We start from the raw sequence: 24,896 nt of genomic DNA, 5'->3' as shown, positions 1-24,896 counted from the left end.
TTAAAAATAGTTAGAAGACCTGAATAGGTATTTCTCCAAAAAGGAAATACAGATGGCCAACAGACATATGATAAGATGTTAAAGATTACTAATCATCAGAGAAATGCAAATTAAAACCGTGGTGAGATATCATCTCACATCTACTTGTGGACCCAGCTCTGTCTCCTGTCAATGGACTAAACTATTAGGCTCACCTGCAGTTACCCCTTCCAGCTATGCAACTGCATGCAATCAGCTCAAATCTCTACACTGGCCTCCAGTTCCATGCACACATGCATGGGTAAACCCTGCAGCCACAAGAGTGTACACCAACTGCCTGAGACCCCCATAGCTACCAATGTACCTACAGTTGGCTCTGCTGCTGGGTCTGCCCTCCACCACTATATGTGTGCCTGCAAATGCCCCATACCACTAGCCAGTCCTTGCGGCTGGGCCTTTCAGCTGAGTTTGTGCATTCCACTGACTCTTGCTGGTACTTCTGCCTGACCTGGTTCCTAGCAGCTGTGTAGGGAGTTTGGGTTCAGCTCAAGAAAAATAATAAAGGACCTATTTTCTTCACCATGTCCTTCGTGTTTCCTGTTAATTTCATTTGAACTCCCTTTGAGGAAGTATAATCCAATGTAAAAGATATTACCCCTTAAAAGAAACATTTACTGAGGCCTTATGTTTTATTTTATTTTATTTTATTTTATTTTATTTTATTTTATTTTATTTTATTTTATTTTATTTTATTTTATTTTATTTTATTTTATTTTATTTTATTTTATTGTTAGTATCAAGTATACAGTACATTGGTTAGACATTTATATAGTTTATAAACGACCTGCTGATGGCTATTTCTCCTCTGGCTCTCTACCTCACCATTAAATTAATGCTAACTGCATTTCCTATGCCATGCTGCCGAACACTGAGTTCGTCTATCAACTATTAGTTTGTACTTCACCCCACCGCACTGAATTAAGTGGACCAGGTCAGACTGAAAAAGACAGGGACCTTATCACTTCACTCCGACCTGGGGTTACTCAAGGGAGCAAACAAGAGATGAGCAAAACGAACAGACCATAGATTGCTGGTGACCAGAACTTAAGAGCAGTAGGGGAGGGGTGGGTATGAAAGGTGACAAGGGGTTCAACTACAGTGGGATCCTGATTTTGGTTGCTGAGCCTGCAGTGCAGCAGGCAGCTTTGGGTTTATTAAGTAGTGCCCCTGATCTTTTGATGGGGGATTGACTAAAGCATGCCCAAGGGATTTCTATGGGAACAAACATGAGCACAGGTTTCGGCCTTCAAAACCAGAGTTAGGAATTTTGTTGATGACATTGCAAAGAGGGACAGTCGTCGCGCTCTGATGAGTATTTTCTTTTCATTGTTAGGAAGAGAGGGTGAATAAAGGACATTCGAGTCACCCCAGGGGGCTTTTCAAACGACTGACGTGACATGTGCAGCACTGTTTCGTGAACACACGTCCAGCACGATCATCCTCGGTCTTGAAAATGAGACCTACTGGAAAAGGACGCGTGCAGCTCTGACGGGTAAGTTCTCTTTTTCAATGCCTGAAGAGTTAAAGCGTGATCATTGCTGTCGGGTATGAAAAAAGAGTGAAATGCAAAGAATGCCATGATCCTGCGTACATTTACTGTTTCTTAACAGGCTTCCGTGATGGAACACTGGAGAAGAAATGAACTCTCTCGGTGAGTCACAGGTGCCCTTTGTTTCCTGAACCTTGGCTGAAAGATGGCGGCAGAGGACAGAAAGAGCTCTCATATTGTTGATAAAAATTTCTGCCCTGTAGATGTGTTGGCCTCTGCCTGCAACACTCTTCTGATTTCTGAAAACAATCTGGAATCCATCTCAAACAACACGGGAGGCTATGAATTTAACAATGAAAACCTAAGTATCCTTGTGATCCTTGACATTTTTTGTTAGCTTCTTGCCAAGTGGAGGGGGGAAGCGGGGGGGGCGGGGGGGGGTTAGAGAGGGCAAGGGCCAGTGAGGTGAAGGGGAGTCGTCCTAAAAGTAGTGGGTGCTAACAAGACTTCCTGCCCACCATTGATAAATCCTGAATCCTCAAGCCATCCAATGGAAATGCATGTCAAATCGGAATACCATCTTCCCACCATCACAGCACATTCATTAATACATGAAGCCAGAAAGTAAGAGAGGAAGCATGAGTTGGCTCTTCAGCTGATGAAGCGTTCTGGACCACTGATTTTGAAAACCAGCTGAGTGAAGCCAGTGCCAAGCCCCCTTTTCAGCTATCAGGGACCCAAACCCAGCTTTGGCCTCAGAAAGTCTGGACCTCCACCTGGGACTGAAGGAATTTGGGCAGGGATTCTTCCTTCGGAGGAGAGGAGGCTTTTGTCCTCCTGACAATTAGTTCTGCCCTGCCTGATGCAGGTCAGCCAGCCTTAGCTCAAAGTAGTCCAGACAGGACAGTCAGCGAGACCCTGATGGCCCTGGGTGGTAGCGCATGCAGCTCTAATCCAGTGATTGGGTTGTTTGTTTTGAGGAAAGGAAGGTTTCTTTCTGGCTGATTTCATTTCTTTCACATTTTCCCAGCACATCTACTTGCTTTAAGCATAGATGGTCGACAAGTTTAGAGTCGTTTCAGGTACCCGGTGGAGTGTTGCAAACTTTCCCTACCTTACCGTGGGTTCACCACCCAAAATCTGTCATCAATTGTCACAATTGCCAACTATCACAATATGATTGAGCCTCACTCCCCTCACCTTTTTCACCCGACCTTCAGGCCCATGCTTAAAGAAATATTGACAGATCTCAGAAGGGAGCGACACATGACACCTTCACACACACAACTGAGTAGACCGTACCCATGCCGATTTGTGCTCGCACTTATGCACACACACAGTATGCCCATCTCATCATACACCCATTGGAATCCTCTTAGACATCCATCAAAATTCTCATACACACACCCAGCTGTACACATTCAAGCTTTGACACATGTCTGGAGCTTGAGGGGCAAGCATCTCATACACACACTGTTAGTGCCGAGCTGATCGAGAAGAGAAGGTTTTGGTGGTGAGATGCCAAGTTGGAAAAGTGCACAAGAGGCCCACATGAGAATGAAATGGCAGGCACCAAGTTTATTGTAGGGAGCACACTTCTATTGTGGGAAGTGCAGTCTATTGCGAGGAGCGGGCTTCTGCTTCTGCTCTTCTTCTCCCCTTTCTTGTGCTACTCTTCTGCTCTCCAGGGGACTGCATGGCTCCACACATATCAGAGTGCAATAGTGGCATTCAGCCACACATGCATGATACAATAAGCTGAAGTATGTTTACATATTTTAGGCACAGGCGCCTTACTACACTATTGTAACATTCTAAATCCGGGGTCCTATTCCTGGATCAGAGGCAGACTTTGGGACCGCCAGGCTCATAGACACACACACACACACACACACACACACACACACACGAAGCACTGAGACACAGACCAACAGTGATCAATACCAGCCAGGCGCACATTTGAACCCAGTGTCCCACACACTCAGTGAACTGGCATATCCACATGGCACCTGCAGCAAGACAGCCCTGGGTGGGCAGGCCATGGCTTTCCCTGTGGATCTCAGTCCCATAGAGGTCCCTGGAGTCAAGCATCCCAACCAGGACTTTAAGCCACCATGCTTTCGCCTTCAGCATCCTGCATGCCTTGGCCATGCATGGCCTCCGCAGCCCTGTGGCTGCTATAGTCCCAGAAAGAAAGGAAGTAAGCCTGGCAGCATGGCTGGTGGAAAGGGCTTAGGGTCTGCACTTTCTGAGCCATAGGCCAGGCTTCAAAGGGTAATTAGCAGACCTCATGCTCCCAGAACCCAGTTTCCTGCTACCCCAATGAGGCTGGGCAGAGGGCTTGACTGAGAGTCTAGATGCCAGTTACTGGGGACCTTGGCTTGGACTGTGAGTCCCTCTACGGAGGTGAAGAATATTCAGGGTGAGTATGGGGGGAGTGGGTGAATGACCTGGAAGTGAATGAACTGGATGGATTGTGGATGCTGGGGTCCAGTGGGAAGGTGAAAAAGATGGCAGAGGGATTGAGGGCAAGGAGGAAGAGGGGCTGCAAAGGTGAATGGAAATCAATGGGAGAGGGTAAGTTGGGTGCATGACTATTTCATAGGAACATGCCGAACACATGAATCCCCTGAATTGAAAAGGAGATGAACTCAAAAGGGAGGGGTTTGACTCTCAGTGAGAAGGTGGCTTCTCAAAGGCTAGCGATGTTACAGTATCACCCTTTCTGGATCGGGTAGCCCGGAACGGAGACATGAAAAGAAAGTTGTGATGCTCCTTTTCTCAATAGTTGACTAGAAAAGGAAGCTTTGTGGGAAAATGAACATTCTTGTCAAGGACAAAGGGTACTGGGGAGGCACCTCTGTCCTAGGAGTCAGGTGAAAATATGGCACTTTCCCAAAAGTTGGACATTCTTGCCCCGTCAGGGTTTTAGCCTTCGTCTGCAACTCAGCTCTGATTCCTCCCTGAAACACTCCCAAATCCATAAGAATCCAAGATGCTCTGCTTCTGTAAGGCAAACCCTTGTAAGTGGTTCAAGGGCAAATGCAAGTCAAGGATTAGATGAGAATGGGGGTGGGGCAGGGCAAAAGGGGCCCAGGGTATGGATTGTATGGTGATGGGTTGATCCAGAGTCTTCCTGCCCACAGCTGACGCTTTGGGAATGCTTGAATTGCAAGGCTAGCCACTAGAAATGCAGGTCATCTCAGACAACCAGGTTCCCACAATCACCTGAAATTCACCAAAATATTACGAGGGAAAGGCTAGGATGAAGGCCGAGGTCACCTCGGAACAAAGGAAAGGTTCTGTATTCACTATGTAGGAAAGCACGTGAAACAAGCCACACAGCCAGGCCCCCGCCTCAGCCATGAGAGCCAGACCAAGCTTTGGCCTCAGGCTGACTGGGCCTGCTTTGGCCCCAAAGGCAGTGGCAGGGATCCCTCCTGTTGGCGTCAGGAGGCTCCAGTTCTGATGTGGATTCTGCCTTTAACCTGGGCAGGCCCACAAGCGGAAGCAGGCTGTGCGCCCCCCGGTGGCCGTTGGCATGCAGCGCATGAAGCTCCAACCAAAGGATGCTGGGCTGTGTTGTGGGCAGCAGTACCTGTGGGTAGATTTCCTGGATTAAATTCTTGGATTGTTTGAAATTGAGATCCTTGATTGAAGCATGGACAGAGTCCAAGTTTATATCGGTTTCAGGTCCACGACGTCACAAACTGATAATTACACACCTCCTAATGTGTTCTCCGCAATGAGTCCGGCCATCAACTGCCACCCAGCAAACTCTCACAACAGGACTGAGATGATTCCTCTCCCTTTTGACATCCTTACTTCAGACCAGGTTCAGCACAGTGTTTACAGGTCTCTCTGGGGAAAAATATATAAGACACTCACATACCCATCTGGAAAAGATGCACGCAAAGGAGGCTTTATACTCACAAGCTGATTTACACTCACACTTTAGCAAAGATATCAAACATCCACATCATCAAACACCTGAAAATGTACCCAGACCCTCAAGAAATTTCCACACAGGCACACACATGAAGACATTCACGCATTTGCACCTGCCTGGACACCCACATGCCCACATCTCTCTCTCGCTCTCTCTCTCTCTCTCTCTCCCCGCCCCCCCCACACACACATGCACAAACACACAGAGTGGTACCTAACATATCCAGCATGGCAGTTATTTGAACTCAGTTCCCCTGGCACAGCTACACAACTCACACAGCAGGAAGGGCCAACAAGGCAGGCCATGGCTGTCCCTGTTTGACCCAGACACAGGAAGACACCCAAAGTCATGCTAGCATCCCAGCCAGGCCCTTGAGGACACCTAGTGTTTTACTTTGGGGCCCCTGCAGGCCCGGGCCTTCTGCACTCTCCTTAGCCCTCTGGCATGCCTTGCTAAAGGACGAAAGGAAGTGTGCCTGGCGGCACGGCCAAGACAAGAATGTGTGGTCTCGCATTCTGAGCCACTTGCCAGGCTGAATGATACATCAGTAAACTCCATGTCCTCAAAATTCAGTCCCTGGTTGCCCTACCCTGGCTGGGCAGTAGTCATGAAGGCAAACCTGCTTCCAGAAGCCAGGCACTTTCTTGGGTCCCACAGCCCTTCTGTGGGGGGCAAGAGTGTGTCTGGGTGAGGATGGGGGATGGAGGCAACCAACTGGAAGTGGGCTGTGAAATAGGTGGGGTGAGGAACATAGGAGTGGTTGTCGGGGGGATAAAGATGGAGAATGGGGGAGCAGAGGAATGTGGAATTGCCTGCAAGTGTCGAAGAAACCTGAAGGAAAAGGGAAATGACCTGCTTGAAAATTTACATGAGTTGGAATGAGATGGAGAGTGAAGGTGGAAGCTGGGAGTAGAAGGCAAATGGAAAAGAACAGGGCTTGAGGGTGATGGTTCGACACAGCATAAGGCTGGGGAGAGTCCACTGCCTGGCCGGCATCAACCGCATGCACAATGGCTGCGATTTATTGAGAGCTAGTCCTCCCTTCTAGGAGCGTTAATTGGGCAACTCACCTGAGCCGGTCCAGGGACCCCCCCGAGAGTCTGACTTGATGTGAACTGGCCCCTGCCCAGCCATAGCAACCCTCTGGGCTTTCACCTGCCCTGTACCAGGCCACTTCGAGATTGCAGAAAAGCCAAGTGAAGACAGGGCCAGGGAGAAAGAAAAACCTTGAGAGGGGAAGATACTTGGCTGAAAGAGTGGCTCTGGATCCGTCATTTGTCAGCCCAGAGTCTTGGAGTAGAAGCAGGAATATTGGTGAACTGTATAGTTAGGCAGGGAGGGGAACTGGAACCCAAATGGTTGGCTCCCCCACACATGCCCCGCAGGTATCTGGCCAGGTGCTGATTTCCCAGGTGGGGGCAGGGTGTTGACTCCCAGACCCTCCAGTACAGCGACATTTGCTGGCCTGGCCCTCAGGGCGAAAGAGAGCACCTGGCCAGCTCTTGGCCTGGGCCTTTCCTGAGATCTGGTTTCTTCATCCCTGCTGGCATTGAAAGCGGGAAGCCAGTGATGACCGCCATGACAGAGCCATGAGCAGAGGGCTAAATTCAACAGCTGAGGTTGCATTTGTGTGTCCTGAACTTCAAATGAGTGCTCACTATTCCTGCATACAGCTGAGACTCCATCAATACCACACTGTGCAATGGCTCCCACACTACTGAGTCATACCACTTCTTCCCCAGTTTCAACTCAGGCCAGACAAGAGGAACAGGGTGTGCACTCTCCACTGGCCCCAGTGTTCCTAGAGTCCATATGAGAGCCAAAGCTCTGGCCTCCTGCTGGAGGGCCAGCCATCAGTCGCTGGTCTACTGGAAGGCCATCTTCACCTTCCTTGCATCGAACTCTTTCTCCATTCAAGTCCTGTCTGCTTCTGCAACCTGTCTGCCTGAATGCCACAGGCTGACTCCTTCAGCCCAGCGGCTTGTGCAGCCTCCAGTCCTTAGTCCGAAAATAGGTGGTCGCTGAATAGCCCTGGGAATTTCAGGCTGCTTTTTTCTGGAACTCCAGCCTCTGCCACTTACCGGCTGCACATCTCATATTAACATGCTGTGACCCTGGCCCTTTTCACTGGTCCCTCAGCTCACCAAGGGAAGGGAAAGAGGTCACTGAAAGAAAGAGGGCCTTTCTGGTTCCACTTCCATGAGGACCTGGGATGGAGGGCAAGACATAAAGAAGCAAGACAAACAAAAGCGAATTCAGAGGCTTAGACAATAGACCGGGCCTGACCAGAGCCTCAGGGCGATGGGAGGACAATGACATGTGTAAAGTGGATGAGTACCAGGGTGACTGATGGTTAACCACCAGGCAGCTGGTGCTGAGCATGTGTACTAGATGGCCCTTGCCTAAAGAGTTAGCCCACCTGACATTTTCCTAAGGTTCTGAAGCCATGTATTTCGCCTAGGTTTCATTTGGTACAAATGACAGATCGCAGCAGGGTTTGGGACGCCAATCTCAAGTTGGGCTTTCTGGTGATGACAGAATCGTAGACAAACTGGATCGCTGTGTGGTCTGGACGGGATGGTTTTCAGTTGAGTCACAGAGACAGTGACTGGCTGTCGAAAGGACTGGCTGACTGGGAGTATAACCACTTCATGGGAGCATGTCGAACATATGAATCCCCTGATTGAAAAAGGAGATGAACTCCAAAGGGAAGGGTTTGACTCTCAGTGAGAAGGTGGCTTCTCAAAGGCAGAGGTGATACAGCCTAATACTTTCTGGACTGGTTAGCCTGGAACAGAGACACGAAAAGAAAACTATGAGTCTGCCTTGATGCTCCTTTTCTCATAGTTGACCAGAAAAGGAAACTTTGTGAAAAAATGAACATTCTTGTCGAAGACAAAGGGTACTGGGGAGGTACTTGTGTCCTAGGAATCGGGTGAAAATATGGCTCCCGGGACCCAGGCAGTTACCATGAGTTGGATATTCCTGCTCTGTCAAGGTGAAAGGATAGCTGTGTGCTGACTCTATGCTCCTTTTCTCAATACTTGATAAAAAGTGTAGCTTTTAGGAAAATGAACAGTCTCATCTAGGAAAAAGGGTATTTGGGAGGCACACATTATTTTATGTTTTTGGAATAATTGTTCTCTTTGTAAAATTGTACCCCAAGGTAAATCTTTTCTCTCATAATGAACCTTGGTTATGGTTCCATGATCTAGGACTAGGACTAGTAATGTTCAGCTTCTGAAATTATAATATAGAGATCATATAAATTTGAAAATAACATTTCTTAAAATAAGCTTTTGAATTCTTTTTGACATAATATAAGTTATCAAGAAAGTGATAAATCATAAAAGCTATTTTAGTAATAAATAATATACAGCCATCACATCTTAAGACTAAAGATTTTCTTGAGTTTGTGTTATTTGAACAATTTCTGCTATACAGTCAGTATGAACTGGGTTATATATGTTGTCTTTGTTTTTAAAAGCATGTATATTAAAGTGTGTTAAAGTATTGACTTCTAATTTTGTTCTCCAGACTAAGTATTTCTGCCCTATACTCCTGCATACAATTAATTCATTGGAAAAATTAATTTGTTTTTATTGCAAGTCAATTAACTTTTTGTTATCAATATGAGTGAATTTAACACTTTCGAATAAATGTTAGCACTTATAAAGGCACATGTTTTCACTGTAGGCACCAGCAGAATTGTGGGAAAGGGTTTATCATTGGAGAGATGTTGTATCATATTCCTGCTTTACTGATATATATATTTTTTATTATAGAGTTAGCAACTTGATTTCCTTGAGTTCCTCATCTGATAAATAAAAATAAAAACATCTACCTGGTGGGATTATTGTGAAGATTAAATGAAAATATATATACTTTCACTAGTACAATGTCTGCTACCTGGTATGCAGTGCTCCTTTTTCTGGATCCAGGCAGCCCAGTGATTAAACTATACATAGTAAATGATGCTTTAATTTCTTCCTGTTAATAAGTTTTTTAACTTGAATTTTTATTACTCTTTAAGTTGGCGATTGTTGCTTTTGATGATAGTGAGAGGTGATGTCCAGCAGTGCTACAGTGAAAATACTTGTCTTACATCCTGGAGAAATCCTGTGCTTCACACGAGAGGAATATAGGTCTTTGTTCCTATCAGGTTTTATAATACATGAAGGTTTTTGTTTTGCTTTGGTCTCTAAAGACTGATGCGATATGAATTTATCAGTGAGGTAGACTTCCAATTCTAGTTTAAGCTTTTTTAGTATTTATTTTAAAAGTTAATATAGTTAAAATGACAATTTTGTGTAAAGAATATTAGTTTAAGCAATGCTTTGATAAATAATGGATCTGTTAAAAATGATAAAAACAAACTTTGAAAAATACATTCTGTTTTTGAGTTTAAATGCAACTGACTAATGATCTCGATTGTGAGAAGTAGATATTTATTTTCTTACCAGATATTCTATATTTTCTAATTATTGACATGTATCTGAGGTGATATTTTTTAAAAAAATCAGTGATATACATGTTCATCAAAAGATATGGTACGTATATATGGTGGAATATTACTCAGCCACACAAAATGAAATATTACCATTTGTGACAACATGGATGGACCTAGAGGGTATTATGCTAAGTGAAATAAGTGAGACTGAGAAAGACAAATAGCACATGATTTCACTTCTGTGTGGAATCTAAAGAACAAAATAAACAAATGAACAAAATTGAAACAGACTTATAGATACAGAGGACAAACTTATGGGTGCCAGAAGGAAAGAGGGATTGGGTACAGGTGGAAAAGAAGATGAAAGGATTAAGAAGTGCAAGTTAGTAGTTACAAAATAGTCACTAGTCACAAGGATGTAAAGTATAGCATAGAACCTATAGTCAATAATATTATGATAACTATGTATGGTGCTGGGTACTAGACTTATCGGGGGGAACACTTCATAAGTTATATAAATGTTTAAGCACTAGGCTGTATACCTGCAACTAATATAATATTGAATGTCAGCTGTAATAGAAAAGAAAATAACATTAAAATAAAGAGATTTAAAAAAATCTTTTAAAGATTGAGGAGTATGTATGTGTTTATGTGCTTATATTATATAGTATAGATATAGATTTAGTGTATACACTCTCTTAGTCAAGCCACGCTGCCATAACAGAATATCACAAACTGGGTATCATATATAGCAGATATTTTCTCACCATTCTGGAGACTGGAAGTCTGCGATCAGGGCGCTTGTATGGCCAGGTTCTGGTGAGGACTCTCTTCCAGGTTTACAGAACTCTGTCTTCTCACTTGTTGTCACTTAGGGGAAAGTGAGAGAGAGAGCAAGCAAGCTCTCTGATGTCTCTTCTTGTAAGGGCAGTCATTCCAAGACAAGAGCCCAACTATCCTGGCCCATATAAACCTAATTTCCTGCTAAACGTCCATCTCCAAATATTTTTCTATTGAGGGTTAAGGCTTTAATGTATGAATTTTAGGGGGAAACAATTCAGTCTATGGTGTGTGTGTGTGTGTGTGTGTGTGTGTGTGTGTGTGTGTGTGTGTGTGTGTATCTGTGTCTTTAGGAAGTGAAAAATTTATTGAAAAAATAATGAAATTAAAATTAATGTATTTTAGGTTTGCTTCATAATTAGATATGTAATTGAAAGATTTAGAATGCTCTCCTGAAAGCACAGTAGAATTTTCTTTCATGATTGTTTTATTTTTGTCTCTAAGTTAAAACATTAATGTGCTTTTATCAGTATGTTAGAACTCACAGGAGAGAGTTTTCTCACAATGATTTACCTGTTCTGGGTGTATCATTAAAAGGTAGCCAGTCATTGTATTCCAGAGGTTTTCAGCCATTGGTGGAAACAAAGAAATATAAGAAAAATACAATATACTGTGAAACACAATAATAGAAGCTTATAGTACTGAGGAAGCATGTTGGAGAAACATTTAATTGTATCTGAACACAATCAGCATAGATTTGAACTGTATTTAGAAGAAAGTAGAGTTTAGCCACTCCACAAAAATGTGGATGGATGTTCCACGCTAAAGACTCAGCATATACAGAAGTATAAATAAGGAATATGGGTGAATGTATTGATTCCACAATATTTTAAAAATTTAGTCTATGTAGAGCTAAATTAGAAGTTACACAATGATACTAATCGAGACTCAAAGAAAATGAAGATTTCATATGACAGGCCACTTTATCATATTCTGGAATTTAGATTTCTTTCCTCTGATAATTTCTAAAAGCACCTAAGAATTTTAAGTTAGAGCAGGGGCTAACTGTAGGAGGAGGTAGATGATGCATCTGGGAACATTTACTACACTCAACCAACTAGTTTTCTTCTTTCATAAAATGTTGTCTTTATAATATCTAAGCACTAAATTAAATTATGTAATCTAAATATATCAGAAAATCCTATATAACACATATGTAAGACATTGAGATGTAAACTATATTTAAAACAATAAGAATTGTTGGTAATCTCTTTTAAAGGCTATTTTCTTCATTATGTATGTTATTACCAAATCCCTTTTTGGTTGACATGGTAACCTGTGGACTCTAATTCTTTCCTATGGAACATACAGTTTTCTATGTTTTGAGAACTTCCTTGAATGTCTTCATTTTGGTCTTCTCAAGAATCAAGATAGATGAAAATTCACTTGTGTTTCTTACCAACTTATCTAGGAGATACTCATAAAAAATGTACTTACTATTTGAGATGGGTCCAAAACTTCCTCACAGTTTCAGCCTGATAAAATTCCCATCTTCGTTCTCCAAAACTTCTCGCCCCATGTCTAGTCATTCATTGAAAGAGAAGGAAGAACATGATGCAAAACGCTTTCCCTTTAGATAACCAATTGTGTGCCTTTTCTCTGAGCTTTCATTTGGAGCCCATTTCCTTATTAATAGAAGTATGCCTCCAGTCTTCTCTATTATATTGCTCATTAACTTTTCTAGCTAAAACATTGCGGCACTAAGGCCAAGGTCATAGATCTCATCAGGATATTGCTTCTTTAGCTTTCTTTTCTTTCTTTTTTAATTGTCTTTATCTACTGCCTCCTTTTAAAAGTAATTTTTGTCAATGAATAATTTACCATTTCTTACCTTCTCTGCATAGAACTACTAACTGCAAGTTGATTCTATTAATAAAGTTGTTAAGTAGAGAAGAAACTACTAGCCAATGATTCAGTTCTATAATTAATAGCAGCCATTTGAGCACACAGGGAAGACTATTTGACCTTCCAGAAGAACATTTCTAACAATTGGAAATAGTGCCCTGACTGTGTCAGTTCATTTCTTATTCTAACACATAAAGGCAATTTGGTAATCTCATTGCATCCTGCAGATTATGAAGGAAATTCTACGTTAAGAATTACTAGAATTGCCATAATGGATTCAGTAGTACTTGGATAATGAACAGCATTGTTTTGTTTTATATAAGGCACCCAGAAATTTGCATAATAAAAAAGTCATATTAAGTATTGGCAGGTTACTACTTTTTGAATTAATGCAAATAACTGAATCTAAATGTGTATGTAGGCTTAACTTTGACCTAAAACATGGAATGAACTATTTTTTAAGAAACTAAGGCTGATGATTATCTTCTTCATCAATCATCTCTTTATCATTTATCAATAATCATGCTTTCGAAGATTTTTAGAGAAGTACATAGCAGAGAGCTCCTGGGCCTCCTAATTGGTTTCCTTTTATTTCTAGGCATACAGTTAGACTACATTTCCTAGCCTCACTTGCTAGATGAAGCCATGTGACTGAATTCTGGCCAGTAAAATGTGGAACAATATGGTCTGCATCATTTCCTGGTCTGACTTAAACTTTTCCCCTGTTGGATTTCTGAAATGGCAAAAAAATCTGGGAAACCTTGGGAGCCATATGTTGACAATTGTAGAAATATGATATAAAAGGAGCTTAGTCTTCTGAATCACAGCTTGGAGAATAGCGACCTTACTAGCAATGCTCTCAATGAACTGTGATGTGAGCAAGAAATGTAGGGGCTTATCTATCATGTTAGCTAGTACCATTTCAACTAACATAGTTTGTCAACATTTTATTAGTATAAAACAACTAATAATGTAATCATTTTAGAAACTTTTCTCCTTATATTGTAATATTTCCCAGTTTTTCATTTTTAAAACAGTATTTATGTTAGAATACTTTTATGCTTATATACATATTTTTATATGTTCAACTACTAGCTTTTGCAAAATACACTATTTCAGATTGCTGTGATGGCCAGCCAACACAGTCTCCTTTCTTAATAGAAAAAAAATGAAAAAAAAAATAGAGTGATTGGTTGCTGCAAACTTCATGTCTCCTTCCCTCTCTTGTTTTTTCAAATCCATTTCCTACCTCAGCTAGATGCACATAACTTCCAGAGATGCCAAACTCTGTTATTAATCCCCGATTATCAGGATGATCCCTTGTGTTAGTATTGAAGAATGCTATTTTGGTGTAAGAATTATTTGAGCTAAAAGTACTTAAAAAACAACAAATACAAGAAGGGCATTGAAATCTTCCTTTTTCTTCCTAGAAGCAGGAGATAAAAACTTCCATGTGAAAAATGCTCTTATTGCACAAGGAGAAAAAAAAAATTCTTTAACAGGGAGTCAAAGCCAAGAGAATTCTATACAAACAGGCCTTGTTAAAATAATTTTTATCTCCCTTTAGCCTCCCTACATAGTTTAGTTATTTTCTACAGCTCTTTCTCTCTTTGTTCAACTTAATATGAAAGCATGTAGGTTCTGTCATTCCTCTGGGTCTTCATTTCCTTATGAGGGCTCCCATGCCATGTAAACTTTATATAACTGTGTATGCTGTCTTCTGTTCATCTGTCTGATGTCAGTTTAATACTTAAGTCTAGCCAATAACCCCTAAAAGGATAGAGGTAAAAGTTTACTTCCCCTACAAAATAAAGTCAGGTAGAAAAACTTGTGCTTCATGTGATCAAATGTTGAGGAACACAAATTTATAATGCAAGATTTCTGTTCTTTGTAGGATATGGGAGGAGGATGCTCATGAGGGCAGTCATCCAAGATAAGTAGCATTGTGAGTTGAGGTTTGGTGTTTACAACTCAGGAATGCCTTAATTTCAATACTGACTTTTTAAAATTCCTTAGGAAAATCTAGTTTTCAACATATGATTAAGTATTAAAGAGAGGTTCTAAAATATTCATTTATTTTAGAATTTTGAACTGGAATCTTAACCTAAACCCCTCCCTTGACCCAATTATCTTATCTTATTTTAGAAATGGCCAGTCATTAAATCTTTAAATCTCAGAATAAAATGATTAGTTAGGTTAGGTTAGGCTGCTGTAAAAAGACACCCTTAAATTTCAATGGTTTAAAGAACAAAGAAACAAGTATGTTGGGCTCATGTGACAGTCTAAAATGAGAGTTTCTGCTTGATAGTGGCTCTTCTGCATGATGTTCTTCCAAGCAGTCATTCAGGGACTTAGGCCAATTTAGCACCTCCATCTTTAACATTCTGTTTCAAAAGAAGTTCAATCATCGCCATTTCAATGAATGAAAAGGAAAAGGGGCAGAAGTCCGCATCCAGAGATTTTCTGAACCAAGTGAAGTGAAAGTTGCAAATTTTATATTAGCTCACATTTTATCTTGAAAATTCAGGCAAATGTCCACACTTGACTTTGAAAAGGCAGAGGAATGCTATTCCTTGTTAGGCAGCCATGTCTAAGTTTCACCTCTATTACTGAGGAAAAAGGAAAATGGTGTTTGTGGAGAACTAGCACATTAAACGTGCAATTTTAGACATATTATAGATTTTGGTTGCCGTAGATGTTCTAAATATGTTGGTTTTATTAAGAATATATAATATTGGGTACACAGAAACATTTAAAAATATATATTAGGGAAATAGAATATATTCTTCTTAAAATAATGAGAATTAATACTTTTTTCCCCCTTTGAATTCAAAACAAGTATCAGATGAACATTTTTGGATGTTTTAAATCATTTCAAATTATTTCAACTTATCAAGTCTTGATATCATGTATTCCAAACTAAAGCTTTCTGTACTTCAAGCTAAAGTTTGGCTATTTGATTATAATAAATTGCTTTCTCCATTTTCCAGGGAAGTCTAATCATCTTCATCACAAAACTATAAGAAGAAGAAAGTGAAAAGTAAAGCATGGAAGACTGTAAGTGAGAGTTATGAGATGTAAACTAGCTTTGTGGAAGCTATCAAAAAGACTTGAGAGGTGGCATTTACTATTTGGCAAAACATTTTCCAATATACCTGTCCTACCTAGATAGAGAAACAAAATCTGTTGTTCTTTCTATAAAATTAAAAATATTTAAACATTGAACTACTGACTCTTGGTTGCTGGAATATAGCAACCGACCCATCATTATATTTTCTAAAATTATAATAAACATTATAGTAAATACTTTAATATTCACTAAAGAAGAAAAACCTATTGGGTTACCAGCTAACTTTTTTTGGTGACAGATAATTAGTAGTAGGTTAGCTTACCAAAGCAAAAGTAGCAATACAACAGAAAAACAAAACTTTTTACATACTTAATTATTAAGTCTGTTTTCATATTTAAATATTTCCTTTCTGCTAATGGTTCTTTGAAAAATAAATATATAAATAATGAAGTTGGTAAAATTAGACAAGGATTTTACAAAGACCACCCTAAATATTAAGTGAACTAATTTAGCTTGTCAAGACTAGAACAGAAATTTCTGACATTATTTTTCTTGTTTATAATATATAATATTGGGATATTTTATATGTGTAGGGAAAAGATTTGACTTTTGTCTTTTCTCAAAGCCTGTGAACTAAAGTTGCTTCCTGATGGTCTGGCTTCAAGCAATTTTCAGGGTAGGAGGAATCTCATAATGGGAAAGCTATTTGCCCATACAGATATGTTTACTTCTATAATGGCCACATTTACAGTAATTCTTAAGATAAGTATGCACTTGATTCTCTTTGATTCTTATGGCAGTTGTCATAGTTGAAACAGACTCATTTTGTTAATTTCATAATCTCCTCTAACCAATCTTTACTTGAGCTGTTTAATTAGGTTAAATGGAGAATCAAGACATTATTCGCTTTATGTGTCATTAAATGAACATCTACATTTTCCAGGACACACTGAGTTCCTCTTAAAAATTTTGAAGGTATATAACTCTTCATTATTTATTATATAAATAACATTTATTTATATAATTGTAAATAACATTCACATTATTTAGAAGCATACACACAATGCACAATTTCAGAATTATAACAAACATTTATTTTAATGCATCGTTCCTGTTTTATTTTGTTCTTTCACTTTTCCTTTTTGACAAACAAGGAAATATCAGTAATTTCAGTGACTTAGAGTTCGCATGCCCAGATAATTATTTATTTATTTTTCACTCTTCCCTTTTCTTGAAACAAATTTCTTAAGGATTCAATCTCATATCTTAATTTAAACCATTTTCCTCAATTTGATTTTCACTGGAAGTAGGGGAAAATAGGTTAATCTTACTCATCAACATTCTGTTCTCAGAGTTGTATCATATAATGGATGAAATATATTATGAAGATCATTTAGTCAGCATAACAATTTAATTCATGATTTTTCTAATACTCTTATTAGAAAAATTTACAGTTGTGAGGAATTCATCCCTTAATGTTTGGATAGCTGAGAAAGTTGGAAAGTCAATTCTTATACTGAGATTATTATGACTGTATTTATTCTCTTACAGTATTTTCTGTACACTTTTCTCTGGGTCTTCATCAGTTTTAGCATTTGCTCCCTCTTTTAAGTAGTATGACTGTGTAGTGAAGGAAAAGTAACTTTCCCTGTACCCTTCTGAGTTCTTAGCTGAAACTGTGTAATAAACCAGATTAACGAGAGAAAAAAAACGCAAATTTGTTAGATGTATACTTTATGTATACGTGGGAGATACCTAGGAAAAATGAGGAACTCAAAGAAGTGGCTTTAAAATTCAGGATTAAATATTATCTTAATAGTGAAAGGGAAAGGGAGATATAAGCTTCTTATTAGAGTAAATTACTTTTTGTAAAGATAAATGGTTTCTTGGAAGAGTAAATGGAAGATATCATAGATTGTGACAAAGTTTGTCTGGGTGTCCTGTACACTTCTAGTCTTTTCTCCTGTGATAAGAATCAATCTTTGCTAGTTGATGATGCTCCTAAGGAGAGAGGGTCTATGACAATTGAGTTCCTTTTGAAGAATCTGTCTTTAGGTACATAAGAGCAGTTCAGAAAATCCTCTCCTTGAATTTGCTGTTTTCTAAGTGCCTACAGCTCAAAGTAATCAATATACCTAAGTGGCATATTTTGGGGTGGTACATCCTAAACTTCTACTGTTGTAATTTAAGGTGGTATATTTTGCTACACTTCAATTGAAATTGAGCTAAACTCTTGCATTAAGACAGATGTGACAAACAATGCTTTCCTATTTATTATTAACAGATATCTTGGCAAAGATTGGGCTTAGGGGGAAAAAGAACCCTTGTGTACGTTGCAGTGTCTGCCACTGATGTGGAAGAAGAGAGTGATATCAACCGTTAGCTTTAGCATTAATGTTAGGGTTAGGGTTAGGATTAGGGTTTTTGTTATGATTTGGGATAGAGTTAAAGTTAGGGGTAGGGTTAGCATTATTGTTAGCGTTAGGGTTAATGTTAGGTTTACCATTAATGTTAGGGTTAGCATTAGGTAGTGTTAGGGTTAGCGTTAAGGTTAGGGTTATAGTTAGCGTTAGGTTTAGGGATAGGGTTAGGGTTAGGATTAGGTTTAGAGTTAAAGCGTTAGCGGGTAAGGTTAAGTTAGAGATGGGGTTAGGATTATGGTTATGGTTAGGAGTTGAGGAGTTGAGTGTTAGGGTTAGCATTAATGTTGGGGTTATAGTTGCCATTAGGAATTTAGGGTTAGGAATGTTTAGGAGTTAGGGTTATGTTAGATTAAGATGCAATTGGTTTAGAGTTGGAATTGAGGTTAGGTTAGATTAGGATTAAGCATTATCATTAACGTGCTTTAGGATTAATTTAGGGATTGAATTAGGATTAAAGTTGAGTTAGTATTAGAAGTTAGAGTTGAGGTTGGGTTGAGTTGAGTTATAGTTAGCATTAGCTTTCGAATTAATGTTTCGTTGGGAATTGGAATAATTGAGGTTAGAAGTTAATATTGGGATTTGATTGGGGATTGGGGATTGAGATTGGGATTGAGGCCGAAATTAGGGTCGGTTAATGTTTGGGTTAGAATTAGGGTTAATGTTAGGGTTAGGGTTAAATTAAGGGATAAGGTTAGCGTTAGCATTAGTGTTAGGGTTAGGGTTAGGTTTAGGGTAGGGTTAGGGTGAGGTTTAGGGTTAGCATTAGGGTTGGGGTTAGTGTTTAAGTTAGGGTTAGTGTTAGCATATAGGGTTAGGGTAGGGTTAAGGTTAGGTTTAGAGTTAAGTTAAGGGGTATGGTTAGCGTTAGCATTAGCATTAGGGTTAATATTAGGTTTAGTTAGTTTTAGGGGTAGCATTAGGTAGTGTTACGGTTAGCGTTAAGGTTAGGGTTATAGTTAGCATTAAGGTTAGGAATAGGATTCTGGTTAGGGCTAGCGTTAGGGTTAGGGTTAGATTTAGGATTAAGATTAGGTTTAAGGTTAGAGTTAAGGTTAGGGTTAGGGGTAGCATTAAAGTTAAGGTTATAGTTAGTGCTAGGGTGGGCTGGCTTAGGGTTAGGGTTAGGGTAGGGATAGCGTTATCGTTTAAGTTAGTGTTAAAGTTAGGGTCAGCGTTAGTGTTAGAGTTAGTTTATCATTAGGGCTAGTGTTAAGATTAGAGTTCCGATTACGGATAGATTTACTGTTAAGGTTAGTGTTAGGTATGGGGTAAGGGTGTATTTTCTGTTACCGTTTTTTTTTTTTTTTGCCAAATTTTCATATTATTCTTCATTACATGTTTTTTTGTATTTTTTCTTTTTAAAATAAAATATTTATAGCTTATTGAAACATTGTTGTATAAAGAATATATGTGCATTCTCCTGTTTGAAAGAAATTAAAAATCATAGGCCAGTTTTCAAAAACGTATTTTATATTCAGTATCTAATTTACAACCCATAAATGGTTAGGTGTAGGGTTAGTGTTTGGATAAGGGTTAGGTTTAGGGACAAAATTAGTGTTACGGTTACCTTACGGTTATGGTTCGCATAGGATTAGGGTTAAGGTTAGTGTTAGGGTTAGGTTTAGTGTTAGGATTAGAGTTAGCTTTAGCATTGGCGTTAGCTTTAGGGTTAATGTTGTTAGGGTAAGGGTTAGGGTTAGGGTTTGGGTTAGGATTAAGGATAGCTTTAGGATTAGGCTTAGGGTTTGGGTTAGGGTTATGGTTGGGGTTAGGATTAGGGTTAAGTTTAGCATTAGCATTAGGATTAGGGTTAGAGTTAGGGTTAGGATAGGGTTACCTTTAAAGTTTGGGTTAGAGTTATGATTAGGGTTATAGTTAAAGTTAGGGTTTAGGTTAGGTTAGGGTTAGTGCTATGGTTAGTGTTTGGGTTAGCTTTTGTCATAGAGTTAGGTTAGGGTTAACGTTAGATTTAGGGTTAGGGTTAGCGTTCAGGTTTGGTTATGGTTAGGGTTAGAGTTAGGTTAGGGTTAGGATTAGGGTTAAGATTTGGGTTAGGGTTAGGAGTAGAGTTAGGGTTAAAGTTAGGGTTTGCGTTAAGGGGTAGGGTTAGGGTGAAAGTTAGATTTAGTGTTAGGGTTGGGTTTAGAGTTATTGTTAGGGTTGGAGTTAGTGTTAGAGTTAGCATTGGGATTAGCATTAGAATTAGCATTAGAGTTAGGGATAGCTTTAAGCTTAGGTTTAGGTTTAGTGTTAGGGTTATGTTAGGGTTACGTTTAGGGTTTGGGTTAGGGTTAGTTTTCGTGTTATGGTTATGGTTATGGTTAGGGTTAGGGTTAGGTTAGCATTAGTGTTAGGGTTAGCATTAGGGTTAGCGTTCGGGATAGGGTTAGTGTTTGGGTTAGGTTGGAGTTATGGTTAGCATTAGCGTTAGGGTTATGGTTAGAGTTAGGGTTATTGTTATGGTTAGATTTAGGGTTAGAGTTAGTGTTAGATTTCGGTTTAGGATTAGGGTCAAGGTTGTTGTTTACCAAAATTACAATGTAATTTTGTATTTTTTCTATAAATTCAAAATTTTATGAACTATCTATACATTGTTAAATTAGAGTATAGGCTAATTTTGCTGATTGGATGAAATTCATATTCATAGGGCTGTGCTACACAAATTTATTTTATCTTCAGTATCTAAGTGATCTACCCACAAGTAGTGTTAGTGTTTTGATAATGTTTAGGTTAGGCTTTGGTTCAGGGTTAAGTTTAAGTTTGAATTAGAGTTTTGGTTAGGGTTAGTGTTACATTTTTGGCTTGGATTAGGTTGTTATTTTCCACATTTTCATGTTATTTTACATTTACAATCTTATTTTGTATTTTTTCTATTAAAATTTAAATTTTTATGACATTGAAACTTTGTTGCACAAAGAATTTTGGCTCTTTTGCTCTTTTGATGAAATTCAAATTCAAAGAACATTTCAAAAATTTATTTTATATTCAGTACCTAAGTAATCTACCCACAAATAGAGTTAAGATTAAATTTAGGTTTGGGTTTAGAAATAAGAATAAGGTTAAGGTTGACATAGGTTTATTGTTAGGGTTAAGTTCATGGTAGAGTTTGCATTAGGGTTAGGGTTATGGGTTAGTGTTAGGGTTAGTTAATGATTAGAGCTTGTGTTAAGATTAGAGATCAGATTAGAGATAGAGTTAGGGCTAGGGTTAGTGTTAGGTATAGGGCTAAAGTAGATTTTGGGTTACGGTTGTTTTTTTGCCAAATTTTCATATTCTTTATTACATGTTTTTTGTATTTTTTCTTTTTAAAATTAAAATATTTTTGGCTTATCAAAACATTGTTGCATAAAGAATATATGCACATTCTGCTGTTTTGATGAATTTCAAATTTATAGGGCAGTCTTCGAAAATTTATTTTGTATTCAGTATCTAATTTATCCACCAAAAAATAGTGTTAGAGTTAAGGTTAGTGTTAGGGTTATGGTTAGGGTTACAGTCGGGTTAGGGATATTGTTATGGTTAGAGTTAAGTGTCGTATAAGGTTTAGGATTAGCAATAGTGTTAGGATTAGGGTTAGAATTAGGGTTAGGGTTAGGGTTAGGTGTAGTTTTTGTGTTAGGGTTAGGGGTAGGGTTAGCGTTAATGTTATATTCTGGTTGAGTTAGAGTTAGTGTTAGGATTAATGTTAGCGTTAAAGTTATGGTTTTGGTTAGGGTTATGGGTTAAGGTTATGGTTAACGTTGGGTTTTGGTTAGGGTTATGTTTAGTGTTAGGTTTAAGAATAGGGTTAGGGTTATGGTTAGAGTAACGTTAGCATTAGTGTTAGTGTTAGGGTTAGAGTTAGGGTTAGGGTTAGAGTTTGGGTTAAGATAGGCTTAGTTTTAGGGTTCAGGTTTGGGTTCGGGTTAGGATTTGAGTTGTAATTTAAAAATTTTTATATTATTTTTTAATTATAGTCTTATTTTGTATTTTTTTCTATTTAAAATTAAATTTTATGCATATGTAAACTTTGTTTTGCAACAAAATTAGACTTTTTCTGCTCTTTTGATGAAATTCAAATTCATAGTATTTATTCATAGAAGTTCAAAAATTTATTTTATATTCAGTATCTAATTTTTATACACATAAATAAGTTTAGGATTAAAGTTAGGGTTAGGCTTGGTGTTAAAGTTAGGGTTAGAGTTAGGTCAGGATTAGGTTTAGGATTATGTTTAAGTTAGGATTATCATTAGGATTAGGGTTAGAGATAGGTTTAGGGTCAGATTAGGTTATGGTTAGGATTATTGTCAAGGTTAGAGTTAGGGTTTTGGTTAGGGTTACCGTTAAGTTTAGGGTTAGCATAAGTGTTACCATTAAGATTAGGGTTAGTGTTAGCTTTAGCTTTAGTGTTAGGGTTAGGGTTATGGTTAGAGTTAGGATTAGGCTTTACTTTTGCTTTAGGGTTAGGTTTAGGGTTTGTGTTAACGTTAAGGTTAGTTTTAGCGTTATGGTTATGGTTAGGTTTAGTGTTAGGGGTAGTATTAGGTGAGAGTTAGGGTTAGGGTTAAAGTTATGGTTAGAGTTAGTGTTAGGTTTATGTTTACGTTTATGTTTAGGGTTAGGGTTAGTGTTAGCGTTAGGTTAGGGTTAGGAGAAAGTTTGTAATTTTCACATTTTCATATAATTCTTCATTTGCAATGTTATTTGTATGGTTTTCTATTTAAAATTAAATTTTTTATGACCTATTTATTTATTGTTGAATAAAGAATATAGGCTCATTCTGCTGTTTTGATGAAATTCAAATTCATAGGGAAGTCTCCAAAAAATTATTTTATATTTTGTATCTACTTTATGTACCCATAAATAGGTTAAGTGTCATGGTCAGGGTTTGAATTAGGGTTATGATTAAGGTTAGGTTTAGTGTTAAGGTTAGGTTTGTGTTTGTGTTTAGGTTAGGGTTAATGTTAAGATTAGAGTTCGGGTTTGTGTTAGGGTTGTTAATTGCCATATTATTTTTTCTATTTAAAATTAAAATAGTTATGACATATGTAAACTTTGTTGTACAAAGAATTTAGGCTTATTTTGCTCTTTTGATAAAATTAAAATTTTCTGTACACTCTTCAAAAATTATTTTATATTTAGTATCTATTTTATCTACCCATAAATATGTTTAAGATTAATATTTGGGCATGGGGTCAAGAATACAGTTAGAGTTGAGTGTGGGTTAGATTTAGAATTAAATTTAAATTATGAATAGTGTTAATTTTAGGGTTAGTGTTTGCGATAGGATTAGTGTTAGGGTTAGGATTAAGATTAACATAGGGTTAAGTTTAGCGTTACTGTTACCGTTTGGGTTAGGGTTAGGGTTAAAATTAGGGTTAGGCTTAGGGTTAGGGTTAGGTTTAGGGTTAGTGTTAAGGTTAGGCTTAGTGTTAGGGTTAGTGTTAGGCTTAGAGTTAGGGTTATGGTTAGGGTTAGCATTTGGGTTAGCATTATGGTTAGAGTTAGGTTAGGTTTAGGGTTTGGGTAGTATTTGTCAAATTTTTATATTTTTTTATTTACAATGATATTTTGTATTTTTCTATTTAAAGTTTAAATTTTTATGATGTATCTAAACATTGTTGCATTAGAATAGAGGTTCATTTTGATGTTTTGATAAAATTCAAATTCATAGGGCAGTGTTCAACATTTATTTTATATTTATTATCTAATTTATCTACCCATAAACAGGCTTAAGGTTAGGGTTATGGTTAAGGTTACAGTTATGGTTAGGGTTAGGTTTAGGGTTAGTGTTAGTGTTAGGGTTAAGGTTAGTATTATGTTTGTTATTTGCAAATTTTCATATAAATCTTCATTTAAAATATTTATTTGTATTTTTTTAATTTAAAATTAAAATTTTTATGACTTATTTATTTATTGTTGCAGAAATAATATAGGTTCATTCTGTTATTTCGATGAAATTCAACTTCATAGGGAAGTCTTCAAAAATTTATTTTATATACAATATGTAATTTATGTAGCCATAAATACAGTTCGGGTTATGATTAGGGTTTATATTAGGCTTATGATTAGTATTAGGTGTAATATTAGGGTTAGTTTTAGGTTAACATTTTGGTTAATGTTAGTGTTATTTTTGGGGTTAAGGTTTGGATTAGGGTTGGTAATTGCCAAATTCGCATATTATTTTTCATTTACAATCTTATTTTTTTTTTCTATTTAAAATTAAAATTTTATGACATATGTAATCTTTGTCATACAAATAATTTAGTCTTAGTCTGCTCTTTTGATGAAATTCAAATTCATAGGGCAGTCTTCAAAAATTTATTTAATATTCAGTATCTAATTTATCTACCCATAAATAGGGTTAGAGTTAGGGTTAGGCTTAGGGTTAAGGATAAGGTTATAGTTGGGCCATGGTTAGGGTTAGGATAAAGTTTAAGTTAGGGTTAGAATTAGGGTTATCGTTAAGTTTAGCATTTGAGTTAGGGTTAGGGTACGGTTAAGGTTAGGATTAGGGTTCGGGTTAGAGTTACAGTTAGCATTAGTGTTAGGGTTAGGATTTGGGTTTCTGTTAGAGTTAGCATTAGTTTTAGGGTTAGGGTTAGAGTTAGCATCAGGATTAGGTTTAGGGTTATTGTTAGGGTTAGGGTTAGCTTTAGCATTAGAGTTTGGGTTAGGCTTAGCATTCGGTTTATCGTTAGCGTTAGGGTTAGCGTTAGAGTTAGGTTTAAGGTTAGGGTTAAATTTAGGGTTAGCATTAGAGTTAGTGTTTGGTTTAGCATTAGTGTTAGAGTTAGAGTTTGGTTTGGGTT

Source organism: Pteropus medius, unplaced genomic scaffold, assembly GCF_902729225.1.
Source record: "Pteropus medius unplaced genomic scaffold, Ma_sr-lr_union100, whole genome shotgun sequence".
In the NCBI taxonomy this organism is placed as follows: domain Eukaryota; kingdom Metazoa; phylum Chordata; class Mammalia; order Chiroptera; family Pteropodidae; genus Pteropus; species Pteropus medius.
Note: the sequence above shows the minus strand (reverse complement) of the source record.